At 47.8% G+C, this 26,131-nt stretch overlaps 1 protein-coding gene across 4 annotated transcripts in view; it reads left to right on the top strand.

Moving 5' to 3' along the window:
- The window catches only part of PRDM16 (PR/SET domain 16), a 298,478-nt gene that overhangs the window by 52,982 nt on the left and 219,365 nt on the right, over nucleotides 1–26,131 (top strand). The window lies entirely within an intron of this gene.

Genomic DNA, 26,131 nt, shown 5'->3' with positions numbered 1-26,131 from the left:
AAGCAAATATCCTGCTCCTAAACAAACACAGCAGGACAGGAGAAGATGACAAATGACGGGATTGTGTCAGCTTGGAAACAGATTGGACTAATGGCATGCTGGACTTTGCACTCCAGGAGATCGATACTCCATCAGGCCAGAGAGCTGCAGCCCCCGTGAATGGCAGGGCCAGGCAGGGAGATGTGCTGATAGCGCTGCTCTAAAGCCCAGGCTGAGCCTGCAAGGGCACTTCTGGGCACTGGGATTTCCATTTTTCACCCTTCCCTCACTGCTGGAAATGGCCATGGGGCAGAGTCTGGCTCTTTGTGGAGTTTGGGCACTGCCAAGTGCTGGGCTTGCGTCGTTCCTCTCCTCCAAACCTTCTCTTTTCTTTTTCTTTTCATTATTTTTTTCCCCCCTGCTCCATCTTTTTTCCAGCTCCTCAATTTCCCCCTTTTTGCCCCTGCCCTCTTCTCTTTTCTCCCTGTTTTCCAATGTAGATCCTTGTATTTTCTACTCTAGTAAGGAAGCTGCTATGTGACTCCTTAAGGTCTTCCTTGGGGGAATTGAGGAATTGTGGAGACAGAAAAGAGGGGTTTATTTCTAGGACTTTGAAGGAGGCTGTACGCATAAAAATAATACATTTTTGTCCTGTCTTTGTTCACTTCTGCTCCCCAAACTTCCAGTTGGCATCAGCTGGGTTCAGTCTCTGTGAGCTCTCTCTCACTTTCTGGGGCTCAGAAAATCTGATGGGATGGGAGTTTCATTTAGCAGCTGGTGCAGAAGTATGGCAATTCTTCATCAAAAATAGGTGTGTGGGGAGGAAATACCTGGCAGTGGTCTGGGATAGGCACATCCTGTCTGGATGTTGGATTCCAGACTCTGGAGGCAATGCCTGGCTCAGGCAAGTGGGATGTCCAAGGAATGCTCAGGCTGTTCCACAAGCACCATCTCCTTGTCTGTCCCATTACCTTGGCTGGCTCCCATTTCACCTGAGGCCACATTTCCATTATCAGGAGCCACCAGAGGTGTAGGGATAAGGATTTGGGTTCCCCAGCTTGTTCTTTTTAGCTGCTGGCTGCACCGAGGACCTAAAATTTCTGTGAAGTGCAAATGGTGAGGGCAGGGGACAGGGGGGACATGGTCCATGGGCTCCCTAAATGAGAATGATCCTCACAGGTGGAGAGGGAACTGCCAGGGGATGAGGTGAGAAGCAGTTTAAGGCTTTGTTTCATGGCAGTGAAGGAGGAGAGGTGGCAGCATGTGCACGGTGGTGTCACCGCAGTGCCAGGGCAGGAGGGGAGTGAGGGGTGTGGAGTCACCCCCAGTCCCTGAGCAGGGTGTGCAGGTCTCCATGTCCCCAGAGCCCAGGGGAAAGCCCAGGTTGCTGTCCCAGGAGCAGGGTACCTGGGTAAGTGCTGGCACACAGCCCTCCCAGCCACCCCCAGCTGCCACAGCTGGCCCAGGGCCACTTTGGTTTGTCCCCTTCGTTCCCAGTGGGGTTCTGGAGACTCCTCCCCACCATCAGCGAGTTCAGAGTCCTGCTCCTTCCAGCCTGGCTGCACCCTTCCTCTCCTTCCTTCCTTCCTTCCCAGGGACTGCACAGCCCCTTCCCTGTGCCTGATAAGAAGCCTGAGGGCGTGGAGGGGGCTTGGCTGGGGCTGCACTGCATGGAGAGGGACACGAACCCTAAATGTGCAATTTTACCCACTGCCCCAGCAGCAGGGAGGTGTCACCAGAGTTTCCTGATGGGCATTTGGGTGTTCAGACAGGAAAGGGTGGTCAGGGATTGGGAATGGGCTTCCCAGGGAGGAGGTAGAGTCGCCACCCCTGGAGGAACTGGGTGACATGCTGGGTCACAAGTTGGACTCGATGATCTTTTCCAGCCTCTGGGATTCTGTGAAACCCACACTCCGAAGGGTTAACTACCTCCTGACAAATTGCACTCTCTTTAATAGCTGTTAGTTGTTTACCTGAGCTAATAAGATTAATGTCGTACTGAATATGGGGGGAAAAAAATAAAAATTCCCAACACATGCTTTTAGATTTATATGCTAATCACCAGGAGCAGGGAATTAATGCTGAGGAGGCATGGAGGGAATGCTTTTGCCTCCTCCAGAAAACAGAAGAATTAACAAACTCCAGTGTGGCCTGAGAGATCCCATCCTGTGGATCCCATGGAAGGGCTGACGTGGAATCAGCACGTGGAACCAGCAGGAAGGCTCCTGTGAGGGAGGGTTTGTAGGATCAGCCTGGAAAATGTGTATTTTTAACTTGGAGAGGTCAGGTTCAGAACCCAGGAGATCCCTCTATTGCTTGTGCTTTTCCAAGGTGTTTATTCAGCTTTAAAGTCTCTTCAGAAGGAGAAGGAAAGGAAGCCTCTGGTGTGCCTATCGCTTTCTCTGTTGATGTTTCTCTTTACCCATTTGATATTTTAGATAAATAGGCATTATCTAACCTGAAGGAACTTCTTGGAAGGCCCAGCGAGTATTTTTTTATTGGAGCCTAACAAGCTGCTATTTTAGAAATTATATATATATATGTATGTATAAAACTATGCTATGGAAAGGTGGAGTTTATGTGAAGGCTATATAATAAAAAAAAAAAAAAAGCAAATTAAATTCCAAGCAAAATATATAGAAATAAGTCATGGAGAAATTTAGCTATGAACAACATAAATATTTTTCATGGTGTAGGATTTAATTAAAATCAAGTACTCTCAGTTGGCACGGAGGTGCTAAAATGCACATGAGTTGTTACAACCGATGTGGACGATTTGTAAAATATAATAATTTGGAAATAAATTAATTTGGGAAAGGCTGGCTTTCACAGAGAGGGTGATTCCTGCAGTGCAGGAGGATAAATGGAGAACTGGGGAGGCTGGGATTCCATTCCTACCTGTGCCATGCCATAAGGGAAAAGCCTGCCCAAAGCAGTGCTCCCTATCCCTGCCTGCCCACCTTGCTGCTGCCCCCACAATTTCCTACCAAGAACACATTCCGAGGGCAGTGAGGAGGCTGAAAGGGAATTGCTCAGGCATGGAAGTCATCACAGAGCTGGAATCTGCTGTTTAAATACTTTTTTGACTGACATCCTCTTCCCTCTTTCCAAGAGTGTTGGAGGAGAGGGAATGCTCACCTACCTTACCTTTATTCCCGAATGCAGGGAGGTTGGAGGAGAGAGTTGCCAGTCGAGCATTGCTGCTCTGAGGGGGCTGACCTGGCTTAAAATTACATTTTGGAGGTGAATTGTGGGAGGGGGAGCAGGCAGAGAGAAGTTTAGTCTCGGTATTGTCTGGCTGGCTTGGTTACTGCCATGATCTCACTGCTTCTGGTTGTCAGACTGGACAAAAATCATGGAGATGATTCCCTGAGAATGAGAAAGCGAAGCCTTTTCACAAATATTTCAAATGTTGCCTCTGTTTTCTTGGATTTTTTTTTGAACACCAGCAATTTAACACAAACAACAAACAGAAACCTCTCTCTTACTCGCTCTTCTCTTCCCCCCTCCCTGCTCTGTAATTTATGCATAACGTGTGCTGGAGGAAACTGGAGGAAAAGGAGAGTTTCACATTTATTTTGGCTTCTCTTCCCTTCCAACAGGGTTGCTTGGGCCAGAGAAATTGCTCCTCGTATTAGTGGGGGAGTGGGGGCAGGCTCAGACGATCCCAAGAAATACTCCCTTTCCTTTTCCCCTTCCCCTCAGCAACAAATGGATTGCTTCATGGAGGCATTAACTGGAGTTAATGAATTGGAGTTAATAAATTTGAGTTAATAAATTGGAGATGTATAAAATATTGTATATTCGATGTATAAATTGTGGAAATTTATACATCTTATGTATACACATTCGATGTCTAAATTGGAGATATCTAAAATAAATTCGACCTGACTCCCCTCTCAGGTAGCTCAGAGGAATCTGCTAATTTAGTTTTCTTGAGGAAAAGGAGAAAGCATGAACTTGGCTGTGACCAAAGGCTTCCTCACCTGTGCAGCACCGGGGATGCGTGTGCATGTGTGTGTGCGTGTGCGTGTGGCACGAAATGTGGCGTTTCCAGGAGGATTTTGTCACAACCAGGAGCTCAGGAAAGAGGCAGGATGCACACGGCGAGCTCTCGGCCGTGTCGAGCACCGGCAGCGAGTTCTCGCAGCGAGGGAAGTTCGTGCGTGGCGCTGGACAAGTGAAAACGCCCCGGAGGCGCCGCGCTCATTTGTCTTTTTTGCGGCTCTAATTTAAATGAGAACACGCGCTAATGGAGGACACGGGATGGGAAAACGCGGCTGTTTTGGCAGGGGTACCGCGGCAGGGAGCGGAGCGCAGGATGCTGTCCCGGCCGCCGTTATCCGGCGGGGCAGTGCCGCGGTGCAGCATCCCTGCTTCCCCCGGCCCGCCGAGCTTCCCGCTGGAATCCTGCGTGGATTCCTGCAGGGATTCCTGCATGGATTCCTGCGTGGATTCCTGCAAGGATTCTGCATGAATTCCTGCGGGAATTCCCGCATGGATTCTGTATTAATTCCTGCATGAATTCCCACATGGATTCTGCATTAATTCCTGTGTGTACTCCTGCATGGATTCTTGCATTGATTCCTTCATAGACTCCTGCATGGATTCTGCATTGATTCCTGCAAGGATTCATGCATGGATTCCTGAATAGACTCCTGCGTGGTTTCCTGCATGGATTCATGCACGGACTCCTGCATGGATTCTGCATGGATTCCTGCATGGATTCCTGCATGGATTCCTGCGTGGATTCCTGCATGGATTCTTGCATGGATTCCTTCATAGACTCCTGCATGGATTCTGCATTGATTCCTGCAAGGATTCATGCATGGATTCCTGAATAGACTCCTGCGTGGTTTCCTGCATGGATTCATGCACGGACTCCTGCATGGATTCTGCATGGCTTCTTGCATGGATTCCTGCATGGATTCCTGCGTGGATTCCTGCATGGATTCTGCCTGGATTCCTGCACGAACTCCTGCACAGATTTCTGCGTGGATTCTGCATGCACTCCTGCATGGACTCCTGCCTGGATTCCTGCATGCACTCCTGCCTGGATTCCTGCCTGGATTCCTGCATGGATTCCTGCATGGACTCCTGCCTGGATTCCTGCATGGATTCCATGCTGCCCCAGCAGGACGAGCCCTGCTCTGGCTCTGCCTCTTCCCGAGCAGCCCCAGCCGGGCTCTGTCTTGTCCCTTCCCCGCGGCTGGGGACAGAATGAATGAAGTGCCACCGGGCCAGCTCCCACAGTGGTGGCCCATTGTGCTGCCAGACGGGAGAGCCGGGCACGGGCTTGTCCCTTTGCAAGCCTTCTTAATTATCTTTCACATATTCCAGCTCGGAATGATATTTCAATCAGATTTCTTTGTAAATATTCATGTGCCGGTTTGTTGGGATGCTGAGCAGCCGGGGATGGGAAGAAGTGGGAAGAATCTGACAATTTTAACTGTAAATATTAAGAGCTTGGATGGGGTAGAAAGAGAACTGAAAGCCACCTCTTCTCAAAGACGCGTTTTATGGCTAGCTTTTTTCCTTCCTTCCTTTAAACTATTTTTAATGCAGCATAAAGTGAAGTGCAGCTATTTGACCAGATTCAACAAGTGAAAGGCTGTGAAGATTGGTTGGGGAAAGCTGTCTGATGATAAAAACATTCCTGTAATCAAAAATCAGCTGCTCCATTTCCCCCTTTTTGCCCCTGCCCCCTTCTCTTTTCTCTCTGTTTTCCAATAGAGATCCAAATATTTTATTCTGTGTTAAGGAAGCTGATAAGTGACTCCTTAAGGCCTTGGATGATGTTTTGGGAAATCTTCCATTTTTTGGTGACCAAGTGGAGATACCTGAGTGAGGCTGCAGCTTTTTTCTCCCAAATTCTGTTCAAGCCTCTCCCTTCTCTCCCAGTTTACCCATGAGCACAGGTGGTCCCTTCCCAGTACTGACCCATGGTAGCCCTGTGGTCTCCTCTCCAACAGATGCTAAATTCCCCTGGGATGGAAACTTGGCAGGTTTGTGGAGGTGCTGTCTGAAGACCAAGGCATTAATTCATCTCTCTAAAGGTGCTTTGTGCAACCAAACCCCTCCAGGGCCTCTAAGAGCAATGTTCAGGCTTTTAATATCAGGCTTCTGTGTCCCAGAGGGGCCTGGGGAAAATAGAAATACTTTTAAGAGTCAGGTTCTAGTTTAAAAAAAAGCCAATACACCAAACCCAAAATAATTAAAAAGATGGATGCAGTCTGGTTCGGACCTTTTGTTTATTCAGCATTATTTAATTTCACAAATATTAAGTTTCCCTTTTCCATCATCAACACCCCTCCCATGGGATGCAAGTTGCCACCAATTCCATTCTTCTGAAGCCTCATTATTCTCAACAGTTGCTCACTTTGACTTATGGAATTCCCAGAGCATGGAACAAGTGTAAATATCCCTTCCACACTCCAAACTTTGGTGGTAAACAAGAGCTGAGACAGTCAGAAGGCTGCAGAGCAGGTTGGATATTGAGATAACTCCCTTGAACCCGAGCTTTGTGACCAGACCAGCTGCAGGAGCACGGAGCAGGAATAGGAGAAACACAGAAATTCCTGAGGGAAGCAGGGCAGGTGGGAGCAGAGCTCACTCCTCACTTGTGTTTGCAGCACTGGGGCTGCTGCTGAGGGACACGGTGCCTGCTCCTGATCACCCAAAGCACTCATGGAACAAGTCAGGGGGCAGGAGGGTGTGGGGCACAAGGTGGTGATGGGGAACACCCCAGATGAAATGGGAATGGGGAGGGATGTGGGACACCCCCCACACTGTGTTTCTGGGGGTGTTTCCCCAGCAGAGCCCACCCCAGGCTCAGACAGCAGCACTGCTGCTTTCACACAAGGTTTTTCCTCCTGGCCCAAAGAATATTTAGGTGAAAGTTGGGGAGAGGCACTGAACCAACAAACACGGACAACTTGGTGTAATTAGTTACTTTCTCTTTAAATACTGTTACTATAAAGATCTATTTTCTTTTGATTTTCATATTCTGTGCTTTTTAAAGCCTCGAGCTGTAAAATAGGATGTGATTCCTAAGGAAACACATGCAGGCAACTCTGGGTTGTAGCATCAGATGAGCTTCAGCCAGGTGGAGGCTGAGTGCTTTTAAAGAAATACAGCAAGGGGAAAAATGGGACTGTCAGGAGCCTGAGGCTGAGGAACACACTTGGAAATATTTCCTGAGCCTCACAGATTTACAAGAGGGTTTATAACCCTGGCACCATAGTGGGAGGGTGACTTGGTATGAAAAACCCTGCGTTTGACTCATGGGCTTGTGGCAAAATGAGCTCAGCCACAAGAGTTCCATCATTTCATGTGTGGACGTTAAGCTGTGAATGTTGGAAGTGTCATCCTGGCTGTTCCCTCACCAAAGATTAGCTCTTTGCTATTTAGATCAGCAACAGGAAATAATAAACTCCTTAACATGTCAAAAATCTCTTGTTGGGAAAAAGCTACGTGGTCTCTGCCATTCAGTTTGGTGTGTGGCAGTGGTCAGTGCTGAGAGGGCAGGATGGGCTGGAGGGAGCAATCAGGAGCAGCCTGGGATGGCCTGGCATTTGGGAATTCTCTCCTTATTCCCAATATGAAGTGCATAAAGCCAGGAAAACATCACAAAGTGTGTTAGCAGCTCACACACGGGTGAGAAACCAGGCCCAGTACAAGTGCACCGTGGGCTTGCAGTGGGGTGTGTGGATATTCCCAGCCTGCAGAGGAAAAAGGAACAAATGGGATTTCCTACTACAAAGTATTCCTGCTAATGATAACACAGATTTTTTTTGCATCTATTAATTTATTTGTCCTAAAGCTGCGAAACCCCGCACAGGCCGCAAACGTTCCTGAAAAACAAAACAAGCCAACGACAAGCAATGGGGGAGAAAGCTCCTTGATAGGGAACAAAAACATTTTTGTCGAGGCCTAATAGAAGTTTGAGCTTTGTCTTAAAGCTCTCCCCAGCCTGCAGTGCCTCTCACTTATTGAATAAGTGAAATGAAGCCCTTGGCGGGAGCGAGCGAGTGTGGGACAAAGGGCAGCAGTGAAAAATGAACACAGTTTCAAACTGCAGAGAAACAGATGTGAATCTGCAGCGGGGAGAAAGAGCCAGGGGAGCCCGGCACGGCCACCAGAGCACGGGCAGCCTTAAAAAAAAGTCAAAGTATTTTGCTCACTGTGCTTCTACCGCCACACGGGACTTGGCGGGCTCGTCATCCTCATCCTCATCCTAATCCTTGTCCTAATCCTCATCCTCACCCCCATCATCCTCATCCTCTCCCCAGGGAGGGTATGGAGAGGCTGCATCCCAAAGTGTGGGGAACAGCTGAGGGTTTTTGGGGAATGGGTATCAAAAGGGCCAGGGCAGGGCGGGGGGAAGGAGAAGGAGAAGGTGGGTGCTTATTAAGCCCTGCTAATGTTGGTGATGTATTGAGTGAAACATCATGAAAAATGAAAGCAAATCCTCCCATAATCTTGACAGAACAAAAGGCTTTCAGTTAAAATAGAAAAATGCTACGGCGGCATATATCAAACATAACTTTTATATTAAATGTGCATGTGGTAGAATATGGATCACATTAGAAGAAATGTTGTTTGGCTTCTTTTTTTTTTTTTTTCTTTTTTTTTTTTTGCCTTCAACAAGCACCTAAAGCTCTTGCTTGGGAAACGTTTGGACAGTGGTGCTGCTTTCTGCTGGTAAAATTGGATTTTCTTGTGTTTTTTAATTGTGAGGGATTTGCCCATCTGCACTTGGAAGAGAAAAAATTTTGCTCATCAGTCATTAACTACAAGGTTTACATGTCTGGCCTGAGTGAAAGTAGCTGGACTTCTCATTCATCTTCTCCTGACAGGATAAACCCAATATATCGAAGCAGTTCTTCTTACTTTTAAAAATCCCACCTCTCATAACCACTCTATGGTATCAAATTTATCTGATGGCTCCATCTCTTTGAGCACAGCTTCCCCAATTCTAAATGCTGTAACCTTTTGTTCTAGGAATAATAAAATATAAGCCAGAGCTGGCACAGGAGCAAAGTGCCCCCTCCCAAAAGTCAAGGGCTGGAAAAGAAAATAGAGTTCCTCCTCAGAGCCCGGTAGCAGCAGCAGTTGTTTCCTTTAATGCATTTAATTTGTCACAATTGGAGAAAAAGTCTTTTAAAATACTTTCTCTCTTTAAAAACCAGTGTATTCCTCTGGCTCATCCTGCCCTGTGCCGCTGCTGTCATCTTGGCAGGGAGGAGAATTCATGTATTAGTGTAGGGCTCAAGCAACATAAACAAAACTCAAGTGGCTGGAGGGAAAAAAGGATCATTATGTGAGGGGGAAAAAAAAATTAAACATCTTGACTCAACAAATGCTCCAGCCCTGTCTTATACCAGACTGTCTGTGTGCCAAGTTACAAAAAAGTCATCTGACTTGGGAGGGGAGAAAGGGAAATGGGGTTGTGTTTCCATGTGCAGAAACGTAAGACAGGGGAAAGTGGAAAGGATTTTTCTAAATATAATTCTTTTCAGCTCTTTTTTTTTTCTTTTTTCCTTTTTCTGTCTTTAAAATGGTTTCGCTTTAAATACAGTTGTGCCAAATGCAAATGAGTGTTGAAAAGGAAGTTTGAGTTCTTTAGGATGGTGGGGGGAGTTCAAGGCAAACTCAGGATTTCTGTGACTGCCCAAGGAGAGACCATCACGTGCTGGGCCGTCTTCTAGAAAGAAACCATGACAGATTGGAGGGAAAAGATTTCTCTATCCATCTTGTTATGTCACCTCTTATAAATCAACATATCTTAATTAATTACATTCTTTTCATACCAAGACTTTAAAATTGATGAGGGTGTGCCAGTGTGTATTTATTGCTCATTAGCTGCATGACTCTACAGAGTTTCTGTACTCTATTCCCACATGTTTCAGAACTCTGCAGCTCACTGTGGACATCTCATTTTACTGGCTCTGGGGATAATTGTCTCCGTCACGGTGACTTAATTGTGCTGCCATCCTGCAGCAGACATGGGAGAGGCAGAAAATTATTCTCTGTGTGTGTGTGTGTGTGTGCATTTTTACCTGTCACATAAATATCTGTGCATTAATGGCTGTTCACAGAGACCTCAGATTAATTCCACTTAGGGACAGCAGCATATTTGAGATGGCAGATGTGTGTTTTTTTGATTTGGCTGATTTGTCTCATTTTTAAATTAAATATTTAGTCAGTGGAAAAGAGTTAATTCTTGGAGCTGCTGTTCCTTAGACAACCCTGCAGTGCAGAAGGTCACATACTAAATATTTCCCCTCTCATCCTGATGCACCAAAATTTCCTCAAAAACAAAACAGAAATTAAACTGGGTCTTTCATTTTTAAGTAATAGCAGAGCATGTTTGATATGAGCTGCAGAGATTGATTTGAGCAACCAAACAAGGCAGAGTGGGAAGTGAAGCAGCCTGGAATTGTGCTGGTGGCAGTGGGACACAACCAGGCTGTGGGTGAGGAGCTCTGGGCTCCTCCTGGATTTTGGAGGAGCCATCCCAGAAATGCTGAGGGGAAGGGGACAGCAGGGAGAGTTTCCCAGAGCCCAGGCAGCACAGGGAGAGAGCAGCCAGATGGAAAGTGTCAGTGTGAGTGAGGGCATTGCTGCTGCTGCTGCTGGAGAACGGGCAGGGGAAGGGATGGGGGGAAAGAGAGGGGGAAGAGGCGAGTGAAAGATGGATTGCACTGGAGAGAAGGGGGGAGAATGAAAAAGGAGTTGGGAAGGGGTGTGTGAGTGCAGCTGAGCTGGCTGCACAGTGGGGAACAAACTGTGCCTGAAAAAAAAGAGCAGAATTTGTTTTAAATTTGCCCACGGACAACGTGGACAACTTTCAGCATTTACACCAAAATCCAGACAGATTTGGTCTCTAAAATACCCAATGAATAAGGCAAATAAATCCTGGGGTTTATTTTTTTTTTAATCCCCATTTAAACCTGGGTCTCCCTCAACCTGTGACCCACCTGAAAACAACACCACCTAGGCAGGAGCAGTGGGCAACAAACCCCAATTCCCTGCTGGAGAGAGAGCAGGGAGAGTGTTTCCTATTCTGACAGGATTTACCTGCAGTGAGAGGCACCTTGGTTAAAATCCCCATTCCCACCAGCCCCAGTTCCCTTTACCACCACCTGTTTAGGTGCTTTTTTTTGGAGAAAAACTGAGAAAACTTGGCCAAAACTTCCTGCCAGGTGTACCTGAGACTTTCTTGTTCTGCTTGGGGCTTAAAAATGATGAGTGGCCACAGGCAGCACCCACTGGGTCAGCTCAGTGTGTGTCTGTTATGGATCCTGGGTGGGGAGGAGGAGGAGGAGGAGGAGGAGAGGGGCAGCAGTGAGGGGATCAGGGTCACTCCCTCAGCAATCCCAGACTCAGATCTCCAAGCCTGAGTCTCTCACCCTCTCATCACCTGTGAGAGCTACCCAAGTGCTGCTTTCTGGGTGCTGAAAGATCCCTTCTGTCACAGCCCCGGGCCCTGAGATCCCAAAAACAGTGGGGTCAGGTCCCAGCTAGAATTTGTTTTGCCCAAACACCAAATTTCTGCACCGAGGGCCAGTAACAACCTGATAGTGGAAAGCGAACATCTGGACCTCAAGAGAAAAGAGTCATTCCTAATTCAGCTTCTAAGAATAATTATTTCTTTTTCCTATAATTGATGCTCCACATTTTATAAAATCTGCTACCTACAAATGAGTATTTTGCCAAGTGCTAAAGCATTTTCAGTTTTCTGCTGCAAAATACAAAAATATGCTTTAATAATTTGTTTAGAAGAACTCTTATTACTTATCTTTTTACTTTGAGGTGCTGTGCCTGTGTCTTTGTCCATATGAGGACATTAAATCCCCTTAAATAAGTATGTTTTGGGCTACATTAGGAGTTAGGAATATGGATAAAAAAATTAGGAAGATGAATAAGCATTTTCAAGATCATGTCCTCGGTTTTCTTAAGAAACACATATCTGTAAGATATGGTTTGTATCTGCACTCATTTTTTTTTCTAGGATATGATATTTTCTGTTTGTGTTCCTGGATTTTTTGATACATCTTTGTGTGCAAGATTCTTCCCTCAGCTTACTGGTGATTTCTTTAAATGATGTAAAAACAAAGACTGAAATAACAGCTGAGTTTGGGCAGATCCAGTACGACTCACACTTGGCTTAGTTACTTTGCTTTCACTGTGCTCCGTTGCAGATCTGTCTGCTCTAGCAACTTGTTCATGGTTTTATATTTTACCCACACTTGCCCTGGTTTGGAACATAAGACAATTTATGCATTCTGAGTAGAACTGAAAATATTTTCCATGCGTTATAACAGTGACTCTTCAGCTGCAGCATGGGTCATGCAGAGCTTGGCGTGTTCAGGATGCCAAAATCCGGAACATTATTCCTGAGAGGCAGGGAAATCGAGGCTGTCTTGCTGTCCTTCCTTTCTGGTTTGTGACATGAACGATGGCTGCTCACTCCCAGGAAAGATCTCTGGGGTTTGGGGTGATCTCACATCACTTTGAAATTCCTAAGGGCAGTTCTCAGGGCAGAGTTTTAGCTTGACCTCTCAGAACTGCTGGTCATGTCTTGCTCTCAGGGCTAAGCAGAGTGATCCTGCTGCCTGCAACCTGCACCTGAGCAGGGCAGCTCTGGCCTTTTGCTGCAAGATAAGGTGGGGACATTAAAAGAGGATGAATTCAGTTTGTCCACATCACACACGGTGGTAAAAGCAGCCATGAGAAGATGTGTGAGGTGGAGATGAGTGGTTGAAGCCCCAGGGCTCTGTTTTGCAGTGGTCTGGGATCTGATGTCCCCAGTGCCAGGACACTGCAGGTTTTGCTTTGTCACAGCCCTCTGATGGTGCTGGATCCATGACTGCTCCTTCCTCAACCCAGGCCTCCCTCTGCCTTCATCCCGAGGGGACAGGAGCCACCTGTGCTGGTGGCCTTGTGCCCAAGGCAGCAACTTGGGACCCTCAGGGTCTGCAGCCCCCCAGCTTGGCATGGGCTGGTGGGGAGGCCTGGGGACACCCCAAGACCAAATCACAGAATCAGGGAATGGTTTGGGTTGGAAGGGACTTTAAAGCTCGCCCCGTTCCATGGGAAGGGACATCTTCCACTGTCCTGGGGTGCTCCAAGCCCTGTCCAGCCTCACCTTGGACACTTCCAGGGGGTAGCCACAGCTTCTCTGGGCACAGAAATTCCTCACTCACCTCCTCCTCCTGCTGGGAAGGGGCCCTGTGCCTTTCACACTGCTGGGTGCATCTTTCCCACCCTGGGAGTGGGATTGAAAAGTGGCATGGTGTCTTGGGGTGCGTGTCCCCGTGGGACCGATGTCACCGAGTGTGACACGGGCACCCCCAAGCCCCCACGGCCCCTCCTGGCCCCGCTCTGTGTGGGGCAGCCACGGCCCCTCAGGCAGCGGCTCCCGGGGAATCCCTCAGGGATCTCAGGCTGCGGGGAGCGGTGGCACTCAGCCAAGAGGGGGACAGGGATGGGATGGGATCAATGGGATAATGGGATAATGGGATGGGATGGGATGGGATGGGATGGGATGGGATGGGATGGGATCAATAGGATCAATGGGATCAATGAGATGGGATGGGGATGGGATGGGGATGGGATGGGATGGGATGGGATGGGATGGGATGGGATGGGATGGGATGGGGATGGAAAGGGGACAGGGACAGGGATGGGGATAGGGATGAAAATAAGGATGAAGATGAGGATAAAGATGGGGAAAGGGATGAGGATGAGGATGAGGATGAGGATGAGGATGAGGATGGGGGTGAAGATGGGGATGGGGATGAAGATGAGGGTGAAGATGGGGAAAAGGATGAGGATGGAGATGGGGATGGGGAAGGAGAGGGGGACCGGGATGAAGATGAGGACGAGAATGAGGATAAGGATGAGGATGAGGATGAGGATGAGGATGAGGATGAGGATGGGGATGGGGATGAGGATGAGGACGAGAATGAGGATAAGGATGAGGATGAGGATGAGGATGAGGATGAGGATGAGGATGAGGATGAGGATGGGGATGGGGATGAGGATGAGGATGAGGACGAGGACGAGGATGAGGATGAGAATGAGGACGGGGATGGGGATTAGGATGGGGAAGGGGATGAGGACGGGAATGAGGACAAGGATGAGGATGAGGATGAGGACGAGGACGAGGACGAGGATGAGGATGAGGATGAGGATGGAATCAGGCACGTCCCCGCGGGGGCTGTCCCGGGGAAGGCGAGCGGGGGCTGCGGGGCGGTGGGGCCGGGGGATGCTGCGCTCTGGCCGCGGCTGCAGCCCCGCTGGGAAGGCTGGGCAGGGCACACTCGGTGCTGTCCCGCGGTACCGAAGTGCCGCCCGCGGGAGGCGCAGCGCCAGCGCCCGCGGCCGCCTAATTCAGTAAGTGCTGGGTGCCCGCTTTGTTTGTGTGGAGCTCGCAGCCCTATTGATGTCAAGCAGGCTGTTAAAAAGCATAATGACATGGCATTAGAGACCCCGAGAGCAATTAACAGGCTGCTTAATTAGCAAAAGGAATTAGAATTTGAGTGGCTGATCTTTGCTTAAAGACTTGTAAAAAAGCTGGAGCAGTTATCTGATTATGCATTGATCGCACGGCTAACCCTGTCCTTGGGTAATTCTCGTCCCTCCATTGTGGGCTGTGAATATACAACTGTTTAAATATTCTGACCTGCCCCGGGAGCTGGAGGGGAGCAGCGCTCGGGGGCTGGGGAGGGCGGCCGGGGGTCCCAGGCTGGGCGCGGGGCTGGGGGTCAGCGCCCGGGGATGGGAGCAGCGCGGCTCGACCACGGCAGCAGGGGTGTCCTGGCAGCCAGAAGAGCCGGGAAAGTGTCTAAAAAAGAGCTGCAGAAATGGGGAAGGGTCTGGAGGGGCCACACGAGGAGAAGCTGAGTGCGCTTGGTGTGTTCGGCTGGAGGAGAGGAGGCTGAGAGCAGAGCTCAGCGGGCTGCAGGGACAGCTCCGATCTCTGCTCTGGGACAGGGACACACCCAGGGAACCCCCGGAGCTGGGCCAGGGGGGTTCAGGTTGGATTTTGGGAAAGGTTCATCCCCCAGAGGGTGCTGGGCACTGCCCAGGCTCCCCAGGATTGGGCACAGCCCCGAGGCTGCCAGAGCTCCAGGAGCTGGCCCAGGGTGGGATTTTGGGGTGTGTGAGCAGGGCCAGGAGCTGATCAATGATCCTGAGGGTCCCAGGAGCTGTCAGGGGTGCCCAGGGTGGGATTTTGGGGTGTGTGAGCAGGGCCAGGAGCTGATCAATGATCCTGAGGGTCCCAGGAGCTGTCAGGGGTGCCCAGGCTGGGATTTTGGGGTGTGTGAGCAGGGCCAGGAGCTGATCAATGATCCTGAGGGTCCCAGGAGCTGGCAGGGGTGCCCAGGGTGGGATTTTGGGGTGTGTGAGCAGGGCCAGGAGCTGATCAATGATCCTGAGGGTCCCAGGAGCTGTCAGGGGTGCCCAGGGTGGGATTTTGGGGTGTGTGAGCAGGGCCAGGAGCTGATCAATGATCCTGAGCATCCCTTCCAGCTCAGGACATTCCGTATTTCCATTTTCATGTATTTCCATGTGCCTGGGCCATGGTGTGTGGCCAGCCTGCCACCAGAGCCACCCCTCAGCCCTGTGTGCCAGTGTTCCAGGGATCTGGGCACGGGCAGGTCCCCTCTGGCAGGGGAAGGGGCAGATTTGGGATGAGGATGAGAGGGAATGGATGGCGCAGAGCCAGCTTCTCCCAGGACTGCGCTGGGGCAGAGGGGGGATGGATCCCCCAGGGGTGCCCGGCTGGGGCAGCAGGGGAGCCCCCAAAAATGGATTTTTACACAAACACACTCCCACTGCGTGTTTGCTCTGCCTGCCGAGGGGTTTGAGCCGCTCCGAGTCCCGATTCTCTCCCCATCAAATAATTGTGGGAGCAGGGAAGGGCTGGTGGGAAGGGGGGAAGCGTGGGCATCCCAAATGTGTTTATTTTTGGTGGTGTGTGCAACAAAACAAACACGTCCAAAGAAAAGAAAAGGGAGCAGAGGAAAAAACAAGTTATAAATGCTCTGAGAGCATTTCGGGAGTGGTGCTGGGGAAGGTCAGAGCTGATGCTCACAGAATTTCCCAGGCTTAAATTTTAATTTTTAAATTTAACGTGGATGTGACACCTGCCTGACCTTGCTGTGCTTTTGGCAGGTGCTTCCCTATTTCTGTGTGGCACTGAGTTATTAAAAAATCCATTAACGCCTGTGTTTGGACTTGCCAGAATTCCACCTTCCCCGAATTCTTTTTTGCATGCTTTTTCTTTTATATTCTCTTTGCTGCACATAAGTTTTGGCTTATTGGGAAGATATTATTTCCCCACTTCTCGATGCAGCAAGCACATAATTTTTTATGGAATTGTGAGAGTGAGGAGAGAGAATTAACCTTTCCAAGGCAGGGAATTCTGCTGGAGCCAGTAGAGTTTTCATTGTTTTACTTGCAGAAGTTTTGTTTGACCCAAGCCTGATTGTGTTTAGTTCCTGTCAATTTGAGTTTGGAAATGTTAGTTCTAAACATAACCACCCAGTCACTAAAAGGCCACCATTGTTTATTGTTTTCCTTTTAATAATCTTATTTTTTCCTGTCTTCTAGATGACTACAAAGAGAACTAAAATGAGCCCCATGCCCCCAACTTAGTGGGTAAAACATCTCTAGCAGTTTTTTTTTTTTTTTTTTTTATTCTATAGATACTGTCTGGGAGTTGTGCTGTGGGATCCTCTTCCAATGATCCAAGTTCCAGTGAGAGGCTGATGAGCTTTTAATGCTCTATAAATGAGTAAATTGTGATTTGGGCTACAGTAAATCTCTGCTTACAGGGAAATTATTCTGTAGGGAAATATTTATTGCCTCGCTCTGAGTTGGTGTGGGAGAGATCAAATATGTGTTGTATTTCACGTTGTATTTCAGGCCACAGATTTGAGTGAATTATTGGAGGATATTATCAGACTGAAGTTAATCAGCTACTCCTTGGCTCACTGACCCCTCAGATTCCCTCCTTTCACACTTTTCCTGCTGAATGCAGCATTTTTTTGTTTATTTGTTTGATTATTTTTGAAGTTGGGTGGTTTTTGTTGCCATCATCTTTGCCTTATTTTTTTTTTTTTTGCCCTTAGAGGTAAAAGTCCCTAAAATAGACAGAGGAGGGAAATGCCTGCCTGCACTCGAGTTTTTCATATCAGGAGGCCGTGTGATGCAATTGCCAAGGAAATTTCGAAGCTGACATTCCAAGGTCTTGATCCAGACATCAGCTCCATGTAGGCAGAGCTCTGCACTCATGATTTAATTGGGATTTCTTGTGTCTTCAGGGATCTGTCCAGACGGGCACCAGGCTGCTATCAGAGAAAAGCCTGTATTGCATACAAGCATTTTCCTCATCTTTCTACTTTCATGACATATTTCTCCCAGAAAAACACTGAATCTTTTCCAATAACTGCTAAAGTGTATTTGAAATAAAAAAATCTCATCCCTCCAGAGGCTTCCCTCGCTGATAAATGAACTATTATGCTGTGCAGCCAAAGGAGATATTCATATCTTCCCAAAATTGAAAGAACATATTAATAACTGATCTTGTGTCTTAAATAAATTCCACATTAAGTCGAATAAAACATATTTTTAAGGAAAGGAAATGACAAGCCCACATTTGATACGCATCACTGGCTGAATGAGTGTGTAAAGTTATGCTCATGTTTAAACATTTGTGGGATGAAAAATGAACTGCTCCGGGTTTGCTCTTGCTTAAATCCTGGGGAACCTTTGACTTTGTCAAAGTCTTTACCACGAAGATAAGCAGAATTTCTGAGAAAGGTTTTCCTGAGGGTTTTTTTCTGCTCATCAGGACTTGGTTGTGAGAAGGAGAAGCAAACACCCAGCCCAGTGATACCTGAGCCACACCAGACACTTCACACCTTTTCCTCCCGTGGTTGCTTATCATGGAATTATTCCGGCTTGTTTCAGGCTTTTTAACAGACTATGAAAGGGTTCCAAACATTAAAATTTCTATTTTGAGGAAAGAAAGCTTGAAAATATCAACAGGTGACTAATTCACCTGATTCTACCGCACTTTGCAGCGCTGGTTTAGTGAGCAGGAATAAACTTCACCCTCAGTGCTCGCCTTTGTGTTGTGTTGGCTCTCTGAGAGGAACAGGAGCTCCAGGACAGCTTGGACAATGCTCGAGGGCACAGGGTGGGACTTTGGGGTGTCTGTGCAGGGCCAGGAGCTGGGCTGGATGGTCCCTGCAGGTCCCTCCCAGCTCAGGATATTCTGTGATCCCTTCAGTCCGTTATGAAATGTTTAAGGCAGACATTGCAGTTTCTGCTTTTCTTTGAAGTGTTTTGCTGTGTGTGGCAGGAGGTGGCACTCAGGGCAGTGTCCCTGTCACCTCCCGTGCTCCTGTCACCCCTTGTTGGCACTCTGGCTGCTGAGAATTTTAATCTTTCTGTGCTGACAGGCACTGACCCCCAGGAGAACACTGCATTGACCTGAGGCCATGAAGAAGGCTTCCAAAATTGATGATAAAACTGGGATTGTGGCTATGGAGTTTGAATAGAAGTGTGTAATGTCACAGGGTAGAAAACTTAGAGTTTGGGGTTTTAGAATATAGGAATATATATTGAGCAAAATGGAGGTTTTAGGGCAGAAACAGATTGTTCTTCTTTACCTTCTTCTTCCTTCTTCTCCACGGGTTTGTGTGGTATTTTGTAACTGGACAGAAAAGTCCACACTGCAGACTTTGAGTGATCAGTTCTTGGGTTAAAAGCGAAAATAATTTAGGTGTCATTCCTTAATTGGACAGTTTAGCCTTAAAAGACCTTGTAACAAGAGAGAGTTGGCCATTTTGTGCCTTGTTAGTGAGGAACTGCAGAACTCACTGCTGTAACACAGATAACACAGGTTAACTATGTTACAGACTCACAGGTAGAAAAAGGAAGCAGAGAACCAACCCACAACCCCTGTGTTCCTGTCACCAGGCCAGCAGAACTGTCCCAGCTGTGCTGGTCTGCCTGCCCAGCCAGACCTTGCTCCTGCCAGGTGGGGCTGAGCCTCTGAACCCCCCCTTTGGCTGCTCCCCTTATCTCTGCACCTGAGAGGCCACAGCAGAGTGAGTCCTTCTGGCTGAATTGGTGATTCCTGTGGGGGTATTGCCACAGAAGCACTGAAATCAGCTCCTGGAGAGGGAAGGGACGGGCAGTGGGGTTAAAGCTCAGCTTCAGTGGCACAGGAAGGACATGGAGCTGCTGGAGAGAGCCCAGAGGAGGCACCAGGATGATCAGAGGGATGGAGGAAAGACAGAGAGAACTGGGGTTGTCCAGCCTGGAGGGGAGAAGCTTCAGGGTAGCCTAATTGTGACCTTCCAGTGCCTGAAGGAGCCGAGAGAAAAGATGGAAAGAGATTGTTTACAAGGACAGGACACAGGGAATGGCCTCAAACTGCCAGAAGGCAGGGTTAGGTGGGATTTTGGGAAGAAATTCTTCCCTGTGAGGGTGGTGGGACCCTGGCACAGGTTGCCCACAGAAGCTGTGGCTGCCCCTGGATCCCTGGAAGTGTCCAAGGCCGGGTTGGATGGGGCTGGGAGCACCCTGAGGTAGTGGAAGAGCTCTCTGCCTGTGGCAGAGGATGGAATGGGATGAGTTTTCAGGTTCCTTCTAACACAAACCATTCCAGGATTCTGTGAGTCCCTCTGGTATTCATTCACTCAGGTGTTTTATTTCTTTATTGGTTCTTTTCATTAATAGTTGCCCACACACTTTGTGCTCTCTGGGGGAGGAAAATTAAAAAGGGAGCAAAATTTCAAAGAGTGCAAGTTTAAGGACAGGAGGGAGGGAATTTAAATTGAGTTGGTGGAGTCATACCATTGGAGGTAATCTTGACCTAATTAGTCTAATGGAACATAGTCCAGCACTAAGCATCTGCGTTCAGATTTTTCAAGAAGTAAAGATTAAATTTAAAGAGATTAGGCAACTTTTTTTTTTTTTTTTTTTTTTGCCCCCCTCTGCAAGATATTAGCTGTTCAAAAATGACAAAAATGTCCTTAAGCCTCTCTGAAGGAAGGGTGACCAAACAAGGCTGCCTTTTGTTCAGGCCTGGAGCTGGCTCGCGAGCGGGGAGAGGTGGTGTCCGGTCACCGTGTGCGGGACCAGGGACACGACTTATCCATGGCCAGCAAAGCCAATCAGCCCGGGAATTAGCAGGGGGATTAGGAGCTGGAGTTGCCAGTGCAGCAGGGAAATCGCTGGCCACCCACCAGGCCTGCTGGAGAGAGGAGTTTGTGAAAGCTTGGTCTAAACCAGGGGAAAATGCGGGGTGATGTCCTCAGTGCTGGTGTGAAGGAGCACTGGGTTGTGCCAGCTCTAAAGGTCTGCTGACAGAGGCCACTTTGGCTTCTGCGTGTTCTTGCGGGCTCTGAAATGAAATCAAGCTCCCATATCTCACCTTAGGGTGGTTCTGAGAGTTTCAGACAGGCTGAGAGTGCTGACGATTCACAGAATTCACAGAATTCACAGAATCCCCAGGTTGGAAGAGACCTTCAAGATCATCGAGTCCAACCCAGCCCCAACACCTCAACTCAACCCTGACACCCAGTGCCACATCCAGGCTTTGTTAAACACATCCAGGGATGGTGACTCCACCACCTCCCTGGGCAGACCATTCCAGAACTTTATCACCCTTTCTGTAAAAAACTTTATCCCAACATCCAACCTATATTTCCCTTGATGCAGCTTGAAACTGTGTCCTCTGGTTCTGTCAGTGCTGCCTGGAGCAAGAGACCAACCCCACCTGAGCACAGCCACCTTTCAGGAGCTGTGGAGAGCCACGTTCAGCACAGAGGAGAAAAGGCTTCAGGGAGAACTTACTGCAGCCTTCCAGCACCTGGAATGGCTTAAAAATGAAGAAGAGGAGCTTTTTATACAGGCAGATAGTGACAGGATTTGGGGGAATGGGTTCAGACTGAAAGAGGGGGAATTCAGGTTGGATATTGGAGGAATTCTCTGTGAAGGTGGTGAGGCCCTGTCACAGGTGTCCCAGAGAAGCTGTGGCTGCCCCTGGATCCCTGGAAGTTTCCAAGGCCAGGCTGGATGGGGCTTGGAGCAGCCTGGGACAGTGGAAATGTCCCTGTCCCTGGCATGGGTGGCACTGGGTGAGCTTTAAGGTCCCTTCTGACCCAAACCTGCTGTGATTCTTCATGACAGGCACATGGAAAAGGGACATTTTGGAAGTGTCTGCACAGGAAGGAAATGAAGGTGCTGATTTTGGAGTTGGACAGTTGTTAATCTATTAATGTTCCACTTGAGGGAACAAAAGCTGCTCATGAATACGCAGCACTGTGGGGACTTCAGACGATGATTGTAGATCTCAGTCCATGGCATTGTCCTAAAAATTTTCCTCTTGTTCCTGGCTGGGGTCTGTGTGAGTCCTGTGGAGCAAGAATGAAGCAGGATGTGTCAAACCTGATTGAGAGATGGATTTTACCATCCAAACTGGTAGAAATAATCAGATTTTCTAACAGTGCTTCTGAATGAATTCTTCTATTGCCTGTCTGTGCTCAGACATGGGAGCCTCAAATCATCCCAGCCAATGCCAATATGGATTTTTTTTTTAAAGTATGGTGATTTTCATTGATTTATTTTGGTTGATTTGTGTTTTGAGGGCTGGTATTAAACAGCATCACTGTCTGAGGATCACTGGTAATTCGAGGGATTGTATTGCCTGATGAGAACCAGGTATTTCCATGTTACCTACAATTGCCCCAAAGAGGTGAAACACAGAACTGCAGCACAGCTGTTGTTCAAATTTCAGCAGAAACAATAAGATAGAAACCAGCTACATGAGCCTTCCTTTTACCTGCTGGTTAAAAATCAGCTTGATTTTCTTTTCCCTGAAATCAGAACCTCAGAGAAATATCTCTAAGCATTTTACCTCTCTCTGCTCTCAATCCAAACATCTGAAAAGAACAATTCAAAAAAACTTCTAAAAACAGCAAATCAAAAACTCAAAAAAACCCTCACAACTCTCCATATAACTCCTCAACAAAACAACTCCACAAAAATAATAACAAGAGAACTCACCAAAAAAACATATTTCAAATATAAAAAATTTAAACATATAACAAAGTATTGCCCAAAATCTACAGAAAATACAAAAGCACCAAATCATTACCCAAGATACAGAAAAAAAGCCCCCACTATACAAATCAATACTATTCTAAATATAACATAGATAGAAATGTTTTAGTCCCTGTTAATGATCTTCAGACCCTGGCAATCAGAAAATTTAGCAGCCCTGGCTAAAACACAGTTCTCTCCTCATTCCTTTCTCTGCTTTGCTTTTCATGATTTGAAATGTCAACCTTTTGGAGAGATTTAAATCCTAGAAATCATTGCATACAATAAAAAAAAAAAAACAAAAAAACCCAACAACTTAGGTGTACTTTACACCCCCCCCCTCAAATTCTCTCCTTGCAAAAATATTGGCAGTTCTCTGCTTTACTGCTCTGGGGGTATGATGTCTGCCATCATATCCCAAAAATATATATGGGAGTGGAGTGGAGTGGAGTGGAGGCACTCGGTGTGAGGCTGTGCTGTCCAGAGAAAGGAGAACTGCTCTGCCAGAGATAAATCCCCTGGGAGATGTTTGTTGTTGGGAGGTGTTGATTTGAACGTCAAGGTTATGGCATGGGGAGGGCACCCTGCCCGGCCAACCTGGGCTCAGGGCTGGCCCCAGTCACTGCCACTGGTTGCCAGTAGCTCATTATTGAGACAAGTCACCTGGGAAGCTCTTAGGAGTGGTTTTGAATTTCTTTCTCTACATTTTGTAGGGTTTGGTTTGTTTTTCTGCACAGCTTTGAGCCCTGTTGGGCCAGGAGCAAAGCAGGAGTGTCTCAGCTAATTCAGAGATCACTGTTAGCTGTTAGAAACCTGGTGAGAAATCCTCTAGATGTAGCAGATTTTGTGGGACTTGGAAGGATTTATTTATCCCAGACTATCCATCTTCTAATGTGGGAACGTTGTGAGGCCCTCAGCACTGCCTCCACAATCACACAGGTGAACCCTCACCTGTGCCTGCTCTGCCCCCAAAATTTATCCATGCAAAAGAAAAGAAGTGTTCACAGCACCTTTATGGAGTCCCAATTCGATCAGTAGGGTTTTCTTTTTTATTAACAAACCCCTTGCCTGCGAAGCCTCAGCCGAAACACTTCTTGACCTTTGCAAGTGAATCGGCGAGACACCGACCATGTGAGGTGGGTCATATGGAACAGATTTAGATACAAACTCATATCATCCCACCAGAGGAATGCAAAGTCCCTCCCGATCCCTTCCACAAAGCTGCATCATGTGTGTGAGATAAATCCAAGGGACACAAGGGGCTGCCAGACAGCCCAAAGGACAATAACTTTGCTATCTCAAACCAAACAGGCAGCGCTGCCCGCAGATTTCCCTCTTAAAGGTGTAGGAACTTCTCCCCTGCCACTGGGAATGGCTGGGAGAGGGTGTCAGGGGGTGCAAGGAACCCTTTATTGATGCTTTGGGTCTGTGGTGGGCTGGCAAAATGGATAATCATGAGCCTGAAGGTGCCTTTGGGAAGCTGTGCCAAATTTTAAGACATCAGGAGAAATTATGTTCTTTTTCTGAGCCCCAGAACATCCTGGGAGAAGCTTCCACCAGTTCTTGGTTTATACAACAAACCTACAAGGGTGACAAGGGCTTGGCAGAGAGCTCAGAGGTGAATTTTCTCCTTTGCTGAAATGTGACCTCTCATAAAGGAGAGCTTGTGTGTGAGGCGTCCCGTGCTGAGAAATGAATCTTACCGGCCTGAGAGAAACATCTTATGGGGCTAAGAACAGGGATTCATTGCTGCTTTGGGTCTGTGGTGGGCTGGCAAAATGGATAATCATGAGCCTGAAGGTGCCTTTGGGAAGCTGTGCCAAATTTTAAGACATCAGGAGCGATAAGGAGTTCAGCTTTTTTTTCTTGAGCCCCAGAACATCCTGGGAGAAGCTTCCACCAGTTCTTGGTTTATACAACAAACCTACAAGGGTGACAAGGGCTTGGCAGAGAGCTCAGAGGTGAATTTTCTCCTGATGTGACCTCTCATAAAGGAGAGCTTGTGTGAGAGGTGTCCTGTGCTGAGAAATGAATCTTACCGGCCTGAGAGAAACATCTTATGGGGCTAAGAGAAACACCCCTTACAGCCCCAACAGAAATACATCTTATGAGTCTAAGAGAAACAAATCTCATGGGTCTAGGAGAAATACATCTCACAGGCCTAAAAGAAATACATCTCATGGGCTTAAGAGAAATAAATCTCAGGGGCCTGAGAGAAATACATCCTGCAGGCCTAAGGAAAACACACATCTTACAGGCCTGAAAGAAACTCATCCTAGGCCGAAAGAAAATAGATCTTACAGGCCTAAGAGAGACACATCTTTCAGGCCTAAGGGAAATACATTTTATAGGCCTAAGGGAAATGAATTTTACAGGCCTAGAGAAGTATAAACCTGTAAGAACTCTTCAGCAGGCGTGGAGCAGAGGGAATAGGGGACAGTGGGGGGTTAAAAAGCACATCCAGTTCAGTGCTCCAGGTGTGCAGGGAGAGATGTGGATCCTCAGAATGCCCCCAAAATCCGTGTTTTGGGGTGTGCTGCCTGTGGAACTCCTCTACACAAACCCCCTCCTCGTTAGGTGCTGACCTGAGGGATGAAGCATTGCTGTTTGTCATCATCTCCTTTGTTTTGGTGACACTGAGTAAAGGTTCTTTGGGTTTCAGAAAATCTGCTGAGGAAATACAGCTATTATTTATGATTTTACTTGTTCAGTCTATTAACAGGAAGAGCATCTTTAAGCCTTTAGGCAATAGTTCAGCTGATGGGGACAATTTCCTGCTGTCTCACTTTGTGCAGGAGGAGCTGCTTCAGCAGGAAAGGTTGACAGTCTGCAGGCCCTGGTGATTAGGGCATTTTTCCCCAGTGAAAAAAGGAAATTACATCTTCCCTTGGGAAGGGGAGGAGGAGCTACACAACAGAAGACCATTATGGTCACCTTGTGCTGCTCCTTTTGATGGAACCCACAAATCCAGCAGACAGAGATAGTGCTGAAGGCTTTGACGGAGGCAAAGCTGGAGGCAAAACCATTCTTTAGCATTTTATTTGACACTGTGACTGTGCAAACACTTCCCTGCTCAGTCTCAAAGTCTTTTATGAACCCTCCTCTAAATTTCCAATGGATTTTTAAAGGGACAATAGATGCCTAACACCAGTGGTGTGTCCAAAAACCCAGAACGGGGTGCCCAAATGCCATTTAGGCACTGAATAACAGCTGGAGGTTCCTGAAGATGTGGGTTTGCCCTGGGTGTGGAATTCTGTTGGAAATCCAGCCTGTTGGAAATCCAGCCATCAGTGGGAAACACCAAGGCACAGCCCTTCAGCAGCTGGGACCCTGCTGGGAATTCCGACCTCTGTGACCTGTTTTTTACTGGTGAAAGGAAAAACTGAACATCAAGCTTGAGAGACAAAGCTTTGCAAGTTAATTTGAATCACAGAAAGTTTGGGTTGGAAGAGACCTTAAGGATCATCTCTTTCCAACCCCCTGCCATGGGCAGGGACACCTTCCACTGTCCCAGGCCCCATCCAGCCTGGCCTTGGACACTTCCAGGGATTCCAGGGACAGTCACAGCTTCTCTGTGCTAGGACCTGACCTCACAGGGAGGAATTTCTTCCCAATATCCCACCTAAACTTCCCCTCTTTCAGTTTGAACCCATTCCCCCTTGTCCTGCCACTCCAACTCCTGGTCTAGAGTCTTTCTTCCTTCTCTGTAGCCCCCTCAGGCCCTGAAGGGTGCTGTGAGGTCTCCACATGACCTTCTCTCCTCCAGGATGAGCATTTACAACTCTCCCATCCTGTCTCCAGTTCCCTTGAGAACTTTATGGTCTCCTCTGGACTTTCTCCAGCAGTCCCATGTCCTTATCCTGGGGGCACCAGAAGTGTTTGCAGCATTCCAGCTGAGATCTCATGAGAGCAGAGTAGAGGGAATCCCCTCCCCTGGCTCACTGAGAGGTGTCAGGTGCTTGAGCAGCCTCATCCTTCATTCCCTTATTTCTGAGCTCTTTCCTTCCAAGCTCTTTTG

The sequence above is a fragment of the Anomalospiza imberbis genome, chromosome 23, assembly GCF_031753505.1.
Source record: "Anomalospiza imberbis isolate Cuckoo-Finch-1a 21T00152 chromosome 23, ASM3175350v1, whole genome shotgun sequence".
NCBI classification, from domain to species: domain Eukaryota; kingdom Metazoa; phylum Chordata; class Aves; order Passeriformes; family Viduidae; genus Anomalospiza; species Anomalospiza imberbis.
This window is presented reverse-complemented; position numbering and strand designations above follow the sequence as displayed.